The sequence below is a fragment of the Anguilla anguilla genome, chromosome 16 (assembly GCF_013347855.1).
Source record: "Anguilla anguilla isolate fAngAng1 chromosome 16, fAngAng1.pri, whole genome shotgun sequence".
Taxonomy (NCBI): domain Eukaryota; kingdom Metazoa; phylum Chordata; class Actinopteri; order Anguilliformes; family Anguillidae; genus Anguilla; species Anguilla anguilla.
The window spans coordinates 35,131,545-35,141,710 of NC_049216.1; the positions used below are offsets into that span (position 1 = coordinate 35,131,545).

A 10,166-nucleotide genomic window follows, 5' to 3' on the forward strand; every position below is an offset into this window, starting at 1 on the left:
GAACCCATTTTATTGAATCACATGTAAACCATAGAAAGAGAGAGAGAGAAAAAATTTGCAGTGCGTTTCAAGAAAGAACCCCTCCGTTCATTGTTCGACTGGTGCCCGGCTTCGCTCTCAATGGGAGACGCTGGCTCTTTAAAAATAATGCTCCAGCTGACATTTTCATTAATCCGAGAGAAAGCTCCATTGAAACTTGCAGAAGCCGATGCTCCAGGGGGATTTGCAAGTGCTCTATAACTGAGTCTGGCGACACCGTGCGGCGACTCGTGCATACTGCTAGTACCCAAGGCCGCCCGCTCATTGATATTTGTTACTGCTCCTCTGATTGAAAGATTCGCCACTGCAGCAAAGAAGAGAGAGAGAGAGAGAGAGAGAGAGAGAGAGAGAGAAAAACTTCATCCACTGTAGACAGTGGTATAATGTCTCAAATTTAACAGGTATGCATGTTTGTGTATGCCTTACATGGTAGGGGGCGTAAGGGAATATTGAGTAAAATATAAGGGACCCGAGGAATTAGTCTCAGAACTTTGAGACACATCATGTGCCGGCCCACGCAACTGGGTAGGATGTAAAATATGTCAATACCTTCGAAGGAAGTAAGTACTTCCACGTGTATTCATGGAAAGCTCTCTAAGTGCACAAAGTAAATTATTTTAGTAATTTTGAATAAAACTACTCTCTAAAGTTTAAAAAAAAATCACTTTCGCATTTCTCTACTCGTGCATTTATGTAAGAACTGTGCCAGCATCATAAAGATATATCATTGGAACTCGAAGATAATTATCATTCATTCGTATTTAAATGCAGTAGTTTTGCACTGGTATATCAGCTCGTCGGCACAATCCCCCCCCCCCCCCAAAACCCCTTCCTCTTCACTGGAGCCACTGAAGCCGTCTGTCCCGTGTGCGTTCGCCAGTGAGCGGAAACCTGCTGCGCTAGCCGTATAGAACAGCCATGCATACGCGTTAAAAATAGCATCAACCGATCGCAACGGGCGCTGCCTCTTTTCTCTGAAATGTCTATTCGAAGAAAGCGTTTTCCCCCCTGAGTGTAGAGAAATCGTGCTTTCTAAATAAAGTACTGTAATCACACTCCTCGTGACTGACCGGGATGGCTCGCGGAATGCAAAAAGTGTCAACTATACGACCGAATTTGGCACAATACACAAAACGATAAAAAAAAAAACATAATGGAAATGAGATAATGTGTGTGTATGTATGTGTGTGTGTGTGTGTGTATATATATATATATATATATATATATATATATATATTCGTGTGTACAGAATGGCTGTGTTCGCTTTATTGTGTGCATGCAATGCTGAGAGTTTGCAGTGAGTCGATTCCGTGGGTGGGCGAGTCTGGTGCGTGGGCACGAGCAGGAGAAGAGCCAGCGCACGCTGAGAGCTCGCGCTGTTGTCACTTGGGGAGACGAGAATGTTTGCCTGACAAATACACGGAATGGGAAACCAAGCTTTATCTCTGCCTGCCGTGTTGAGGCAAAAATGCAAGCCGGAGGATCCGAGAGAGAGAGAGAGAGAGAGAGAGAAAGAGAGAGAGATAGAGAGGGAGAGAGAAACAGAGAGAGAGAGAAATCATCGGGTTCTCACGTTTTTCAAGTGGCGCTTAAGGGGATGCAGTGTTGCATTCATAAATTTCTAAATAAACCACCATCCCCGATACATAAGACATAATTTATTTGGTCGTGTCTCCCCGTTTAATACTCCACCCCGCGCTTTTCACCTGCAGTGTTTCTGAGGCAAATTTCATAACAGCGGGACAGACAGTGAATCCAGCGGCGACGGCTTTAATCAGCAGCTATAGGCTGTAAAGTGGGAGAATCTAAACGTGACGTCAATGCCTAGTAACTGACGCAGCCCTCAACAGAAAAAAAAATAGTTTTTTCTTTTTTTTTTCCCTCGGCAGTAAGCTTTAATTATTGCATTTTACTGAGTGTTCTGCAGGCTAAATGCACCATACTATGGAAAAAACAGAATATATAAACACACACATGTGTGCTTCACGCGCAGTAGCCTAATCTGTTCGTTCTTGTGTTTTCCCCAGCGACAGTTGTTTGAGGACATTTGCTATAATTAACGGTTTGAAGCGACATAGAAATAGAGATGGGGAGACAGAAAGAGCGCGTGAAGGCGATCAGTGAAGTCAAGTAGTGTGTTTTGAGAAACAAGACGAAGAGAGGAAATATAAGGCGTTCGGTATATAAAAAAAATCTCTGCAATGATGCAACGAAGGGAAGTCAGGTCTCTCGTGCAGAGTTGGAGGGGCAAAATTAATGCACATTTCATGCTCTCCACGTAACGCTCCTGCGAGATGCCTTTGTGAGTGTTTTTTTCTTACTGCGTACTAAAAATAGCATCAAGGTTTGATCGTGGTCCAGAAATAGATGGAGGGTATCACTTGTATAAAAAGGAGCGCGATTCTAGAAAACTTGGACATGCTACTGAGGCTAAGAATGAATCGGGGGCAGCACGATGTTGCACATTACAATTTATCTCTTGCTCTTCTGTGTGTAATTTAACTTAAAATGAAATGAATAAAAGAAATGTGTGTTTCCTCGTTACAGCGAGGGTTCCCCCACTCCGGTAAGTGATCCATGCACGTGCCGTGTTCATCCTAATTCTAGTTTCTCAGTTTTTTTCCACAGTCTGCATGGTCTCTTGCGCGTTTGGACTCGTGTTGTGTGTTGATGTGCTGCATATTCCATTAGAATAATTTTTTAAAATCGTCATTAAAGCCTATTTCTCTCCGCTTTCGGGGGAAATATGTCATTTTATTTTGCCATCTTAATTTCGTGCATGCGTTTCAAAAACCAAACAAGCCTTTTCCTTGCAGATGGGGAATCACCCTGATGGTAAATCTGTGAATCAATAGCGGCTGCAAACTCCTTTGTCTGTCGGCGCTGTTGAGTCTCTCTTCATTTATTCTCCTTCTCGCAAGATTTTTTTAGCTTGCGAACGGAGCCAGTGGTCAACATTTTCCGTTCCGAACGACAACCAACGAAAGCGACAATGTTGCGGGGGAAAATACTCGGCGAGTAAGAAACGATATCTACTGAGGAAACGCGACCTGTAATCGCGACATTGGGACGAATAAGGGGAAACCCGTGAGCTGTCCAGTCGACATGGTGCTGAAAACAAATGGAACGGCGACAGGGGGTTCCATGTTTCACGTCCCGGCAACGAAATTGCGCGCCTTTGGAAACTATCAAATTTGATTTGGGCGAAATAAAACAACGAGACCACAATGCCTGCACTTCAATCGGGCGTCACTAGAGGAGCTGTCCAGTAGACATAGTGTTCCCATCTCCCAAATTAATATCAGCTGAAAAGGTGCTCGCAAATGTATAAAGCAGCATACTCGAACGTCTTCCGCCTCGCGCATCTTCCCGCCTGCGTCGTTTGAACCGTTTTACCTGATGATGTGAGGGTTCAGACAGGGAGGCTATAGGCGGCTTGACTTGGATTACTCTTCCGCCCACGTCATCCAATTCGTTTCTTCACTATTTTACCAACTGATTGATTTGATTTCCTTACGTGTTGCCATTTTAATGAGCGAATCTCACCGTTTTGCATTCTGTGCTTTCGACGTGCATTTGTGAATTCATCTCATTAAACGAATCGCCTGCCGGGGAGATGCAAATATCGGCCGTCCATGTTCCACTGAGCACGACTGTTGTTGTAGCTGTCGGGATGTGTGGCTTCGAATCGGTGTTTACGGAGTCACCCCCCTCAATCCTGTCTCGTGCTTAGGCAGGAGATTTCCCACACCCTACAAAGACAAAGCTGTATGCACCGGGTCGGTTTCAGCCGAGGAATCCTGTCATTAAAAACGCGTACCTTGGGGGAATTTTCATCCTAATGGCACTCTTAACGCTCATGAATGGAGGACGCTACACCAGTGACGTTTTCATATTTTTTTTGTAATTGTTTTATGTCGAGGTACTTTTAATAGAACTTTGCCACGAGCTGTGTATGCATAGGGAAGAGACGCCTGACAAATTCGCTTATGTACATTGTATGGAAATCAAATAACTAAACGAGCGGCGTGCCAAACGATTCGGGGAGGGGGGGGGGGGGGGGGGGGGGTTAGGGGGACACGATTATCAATGATGTTTATCTTTGTAAAGCCAACTCGGTCTCAACAGGAATGTAACCTATGTCTTACATATCAAAAAAATCTCGGAGACCTCTACTGTCGAGCCAGAATGCTTCTTTGATGCCACACAAATGCAATTTCAGTTTTCCCTTCCAAGATATTGGTTGTGTTAAAATCTAAAGCTTCGTGTTCTCGCTGCTCCTCATTGCATTGGCTGTGGGGTGGAGAAAATTACTTTGCACTTGTAATGTTTGTAAGAAAGCAACTGTCAGAGATCACCGTCTGTGCTTGTGAATGTCAATGTGAATTTATATCTTTATCGAAACAAGTAAATCTGCACAAGAAGCAACTACATTCACCTTCCACAAACCGTTTGTCATTCTTTGCTAAACGCATAATCCAGACAGGGCTGTATCCTTTTAAATAATTCAATGCTGGCGGTGTAATTTTGGTGGAAACGACACGGAATCTCGAGTCGTGACTGGTAAAGTGAGTAATGTGCGTTGGCTGCGGCAGGAGAGGCAGTCATCGGGTAACGGAGACTGGGAGAGAGAGAGAATCGTGACTGACTGGAGACGTTCGCAAATGAAAAGACCGCCAAATCAAGTCCGCATCGTGGTGGCATTTGGGCTATTTTTTAAACGTTTTTTTTCTTCCTTTGGTGCATTTTCATTTTCTATCTTAATATCCATGTATTTTATCTTCTCAGCTGCCCTTGCCCAGTTACACATATGGGGAGAGTTTAAGTAAAGGAAGGAGGTTGGGTTGGGTTGAAATGAGAGGGAGAGGGAGAGTGAACGAGAAGGGGGGGGGGGGGGGGGGGAGCCAGATATAGATCGTGACCTTCCTACTCAGTACAGTAACTTCCATACAATTCCGACAGAAGGGGATGTCGGTTTGTGGTGTTTTCTGACACAAAACCGTGCAGAGATGGAACTATACCAAACGAACCCCCAAGTGGTAAGTGAAATTATACTTTCTAAAAATTATTGTGCCCCCTCCCTCCCTTTCAATAGTTAAAATATATATATTTGGTCGATTGTGTGGTGCCAACTTGGATTGGGACGGCGCACGTGAGGACGCGGGGGGGGTTGGGGGGGGGGGGGGGGTTACACAGATGGATTGGCTTCCAAATGGGAATGTTCCCACTGACTTCTTAACGACTTATAATCGCCATTAGTAGCAAACGCTCACATCTCATGGTCAATTTGTTGTTCGAAGGTTTCATTGGCTTCTATCTGGAAATGTTTCTGAAGTGTTTATGAAATGTCCTTGTTTCCTCACTTGATGGTATCCCCCAGTGAACTCTCCTCCCAGCTTGCTTCCGAGACCCGTCATGTTGTTGTTTATGCGTTGAGCACCATTCTACATCTCCTACCGTTGGTGCACGAGCGTTGTGGGTTGAATCACTCGCGTGGTCTTCAGTGAGGCTTCTTCTTTACGTGTCTTGTAATTCGTGTACGTGTGCCATATTAATATGCATAATTGTGTTTGAGGATTTATTGTAATGGCTGTCACGAATTTCCCTGCTGTCGCTGCTGGTGATGCTGTTGTTTTAAAAACCCCGCTAGGATAATTTTTCGACGTGTTGACTATACATATATATTCGTGTGTGTGTGCGTGTGTGTGTGTATGTGTGTGCGTGTGTTTGTGTATGAGTATAATTACAGACACAAAACGCTTGACATTGTTATTGCACCAGTGGGAAATGAACAATTATCTGAAAGAAACCGACAGCAACACAAAATACGCACACACCCACTATTCTTAAGAGTATACAAATGCATTTATCTAGACACTTTCGCAAAGTAGGATACAATTTAGTTTCCCCTGTCTTTTTCCTTTTTTCTTTTTTTCAAAAAGGGGGGTCCCTGTGTGAGAAGGACACCGATTGGTGGATGACGATTTTTTGCTTGCTCCAATGAGATCCCTCGCTGCTCTCTATTTAATGTGAGCAGAAGACAGCCAGTTCTTCTCCTAACGCAGAACCTCCGACCGGCGCGAGCAGCTCGGCTCTCCACTAGCTACACCACGAACGAGAGGATATATAACCATGATAACAACAAAATGCTTCTGATTTTAAACAAATCTATACCAAAGAAAAAAAGCTTCATTATAATGGCTAATTATGTATGCATTTTTTGATAATAGAAAATAAAATGGGAGGGAGTGGAGACAGGGACAAATGGGAGAGCGCGAGAAAATAAAACTAACAAGAAGTAAAAAAAAAAAAAAAAAAATAGAATAGGAAGGACCATGGACAGCGATAGTGCATAGTTTTCTCGGATCCGGACGTGGCCTTTTTGGAAAACCCCCGTTCGCTCGTAGACTGCGTTGAGTTGGAGGCAGACTTGAACGCAAGGAAAGGTTTCGGTGCCTCGCTTTTTCGTTTACTGGAGACGGTGCACAGTTGGAGGAGAACCGGGAGACCGAACCCTCTGGATGTTTAATTTTTACATTGTGGACGCGACTGGATGTAGACCGCCGTTTGTCCTTCGCGAATCTTTTTGCGGTCTGGGCTTGCTGTTCATGACTATCAAGCTGGGAAGCCCTTACCCCAAAAAGCATTCGCGGCGGACGCATTCGCCGAATCCAAACCATGAAACTGAAGACGCGTCATTTGACTCTTGGATGTTTATTATTATTATTATTATTATTATTATTACAACAACTATTATTATTATTATTATTATTATTATTATTTTATGTTCATTTTGTAGTTTTTACCACTATAATATTCCATTTTGCAGTTATTATGATTGTTATAATTACAGTAAATGTATAAAATGAGGTACCATTTCTTGCCCTGTATCTCAAACTCCAGCGTGCACCCCTTAACCCATTGGAGGTGTTTGGTCTCTTCAACTTTGCCAAAACAGTTTGAACTCTGGTTGAGAAATACAGGATTCCGAGTTGGATCAACGTTATTGAGTAAATGCGCGCGATGCAGGAGTCAAAGGAGCACAATGTAAACACGGAGATCCTGCAAGGGAAGAAAAGTTGCACGTGGAAAGACATAGTGACATCTTTTGGGGAGGGGGGGGTGTCCCTTTACATATGCATCTCCGCCCCTTGTGCACTACGAATGAAAAATATCCCTCTTCAATCAGTAAAAGCTGAGCAATCGAGAGATGCTTTCCATGTCATACACACACACACACACACACACACACACACCCATGCAACATTAAACGTTCTCTGCACTATAAGCCCGAAGACAAGGTCATAGATCATTATATTAATAAAATATTTGGAGTAACATAGCATCCCGTTTCTTATCACTGCCACGCGGATCTGTGCGTGCACCTGCCGCGTGCGTCTGTGTACCGCGAGGTGCAGAGGCTGCTGTACTTCACCCAGTCTCTGCTGGTGAACATCTCACACACACTCTACCATCCTCTTTCTCTTTCTTTATCTCTTCCTCTCTCCTCTTTGTCTTTTCACACACACTAAAACACACAAACACACACACACACTCTCTCTCTCTTTCTCTCTCTCACTCTGTCTTTCTCACACACGTTCAATTTCAGATTTTTTTAGCCTCCCGTTCTCCACATCCGGAAATCTAACCCAAACACACGTGTTTCCCCAAAGCTTGAGTGAAACGTGGGAAAATCAAAATAAACAAAGACCAAACTATAATAACCTGTTCGGCATTCCAAAGCAGTTACCTTATTACATCTCTCCCGAGTAGAAACTACTGACATGATTATAAGCATTCTCCTCTTTTTCCCTCAGTTCTGGTACCACACAGTAGTACCGAACACATGTACGTGAGACAAAAACAAAACAATCTGGCCCTGGAGTCCTCTCCGGATCAACAGAGTAAAACAGCGAGGATTGAACGAATGCCTGTTTGGCGCTGTAAAAAAGAAACCACAAGCAACAAGATCATGGATCTGTCACTGACGAAACGCCTCTCCATGTGACAACATTATCTACAGCCCAGTGTAGCTCCATCAGTGCTGTTTTGTCCGGTAGATTTCTCTACAATGGCACACTGAATGAGCACCTTTAAAACACAATAATGTTTTGCAGTATGTTACATGTTAGAACTAACGTCTCCCCCTAATCCACAATTCAATTTGTTAATAAATATGACGCAAGGAAGTTGTAAGATTAAACATCACTCATTACACACAGGAGACGAGCGAAGGAGATGGAACTTCACGAGCTACTGTTGAAAGAGTAGCCCATTCTTTTTTCTTTCCGTAATGTTTGCACAAGCACTTTTTTTTTCCAAAGTAAAGGCATGAATCCTGCACGCGACCAGCACGACGAGAACCGTTGAACAATGACAGCTTGCATTTGATTTGAATGTAAGGTTGTCACGTGTGCCATTAATTTTGTGCAGATGTCAAAGATTGATATTCCCGATTTGATCGGTGCTATACCCGCATTGGATAACGCAAACAGGACGGTGATGTCGTGAGAACAGGTACGGGCCCGCCTTGCCGCGAGGGTGGAGCTCGCTCAGTGCATAAGATGACGAAAGCAGCTGCACGAGAAGCAGGCCTTTATGTGCCCTTCTATGTCGAAGGGGTCCGGCACCCATAAACACACTGAATCAGTACAATTAACATGCTTTAACGTACCTTTACAAAAGGCCAAACATTACTATCAATTATGGGCGCCAATTTGTTGACTTACACCTCAACTGATCTCATTGTAACTCCCTCGTGCAATCATTCTCCCCGTTTCAGAAGCCTGAAACACGGTATCTTATTAATACTGTCACACAGGAGCCTACAGCACCGTTGACACAAGTTGTTTAACGGAGTGCTGAACTGACGAAATGTGCCCATGATCCCTTAATTACGAGAACGGTCCACTTTCCTTCCAAATACGTCATCGCGGAATAACTGCAGTGCGTAGGGTGTGAACCCTGCACCCGTCCACGCATTTGGCCGATTCACTTCATACAGGTTCCCTGGTACAGTGTCAAAATCTCCGGGTCTTACAGACCAGAGTTCACCGGCCTAAGCTCTCTCACCTACGTCGTCAAAATTTCCTACGGCACAGCAAACCGAAAAAAGGAGGCCCCTGGCCGTCATGTGCGCAGAAGGTAACTACAACACATCAATAATAATAATAATAATAATAATAATAATAATAATAGTAATAATAATAATTATAATAATAATAATAATACCCATACTTTGTGTTGAAGAGGCAGCGCTGGGCTGGCCCCAGTACGTAAGAAGCCCTCACGTTATTTTATTGATGCGTGACAAGGGGCGTGATTCTTTAACCCTGGTCATTATGAACCGTATGAAAAAGGGTTCGGACTTAAAACGAAGCATCCTTTCGTCGTTTTCTTTTACTCCCCCTTTTCCTCCCTAGCAGCTGTAACTCGCCTCCGATTAAAACGAGACATGTCCGAAACTTCAACGGTGTGCAACGCCCCGCGCTTAGTGTAGGCTATATGTGACCTGTTCGAACCTTCAATCACAAATGAATATTTTACAGACGTCTACATCAAAACAAACTAAAATAAATCATTATGGAATACCTTGATCTTTTAACTGGCAAACTTTGTTTTTTAGACTAAAATGTGTACGCCAGGAGGGCATCGATTTTCATGTTGTTGTGAGTGCCGTATACTGTCACAGTAAGTTTCAGTGCCAGATTATGTTTACGTAAAAAAAAAACGCATTCTGAATGTGTATTTTTTGTCTGTTTTTATTACAATGTAGGCCTATTACGTCGGATGTAAAAATATATAAATTGGTTATGTGGTAGGCTGTCCATGCAGCAGTAATTGTGCTTTTTTTGTTTTCACTTATTTTATTTGCAAATATTATGTATAATACTATGAATTCGCCCTTCCCTGCTCAAAGGAAACGTTTGACCTTCAGAACAGCCTTTCTAAGTTGTTGCGATGTGACTTTCATAGTTGTAGTTTAATTATAACAGTACGTAAAGCCAAGAAAACAGTGGGAAAGCACGTGTGACGTGAGGAACTGCGCCACTTGGGCCACGCCAGGGTTTTGCGTCTTTTACCAGAACAGTTAAACGTGCTCAAGTCCGCCTTTCCCTCTCGCGCAG

General features: G+C 43.5%; 1 protein-coding gene across 2 annotated transcripts in view; it reads left to right on the forward strand.

Moving 5' to 3' along the window:
- The first annotated feature begins 2,456 nt into the window (after positions 1–2,456).
- hsd17b12a (hydroxysteroid (17-beta) dehydrogenase 12a) overlaps positions 2,457–10,166 on the forward strand; it is a 60,851-nt gene continuing 53,141 nt past the window's right edge. For both annotated transcript variants that reach the window (XM_035396133.1, XM_035396132.1), the window contains exon 1: positions 2,457–2,605. The gene's annotated coding sequence lies outside the window, so the exon portion shown is untranslated. The remainder of the gene's footprint in view (positions 2,606–10,166) is intronic.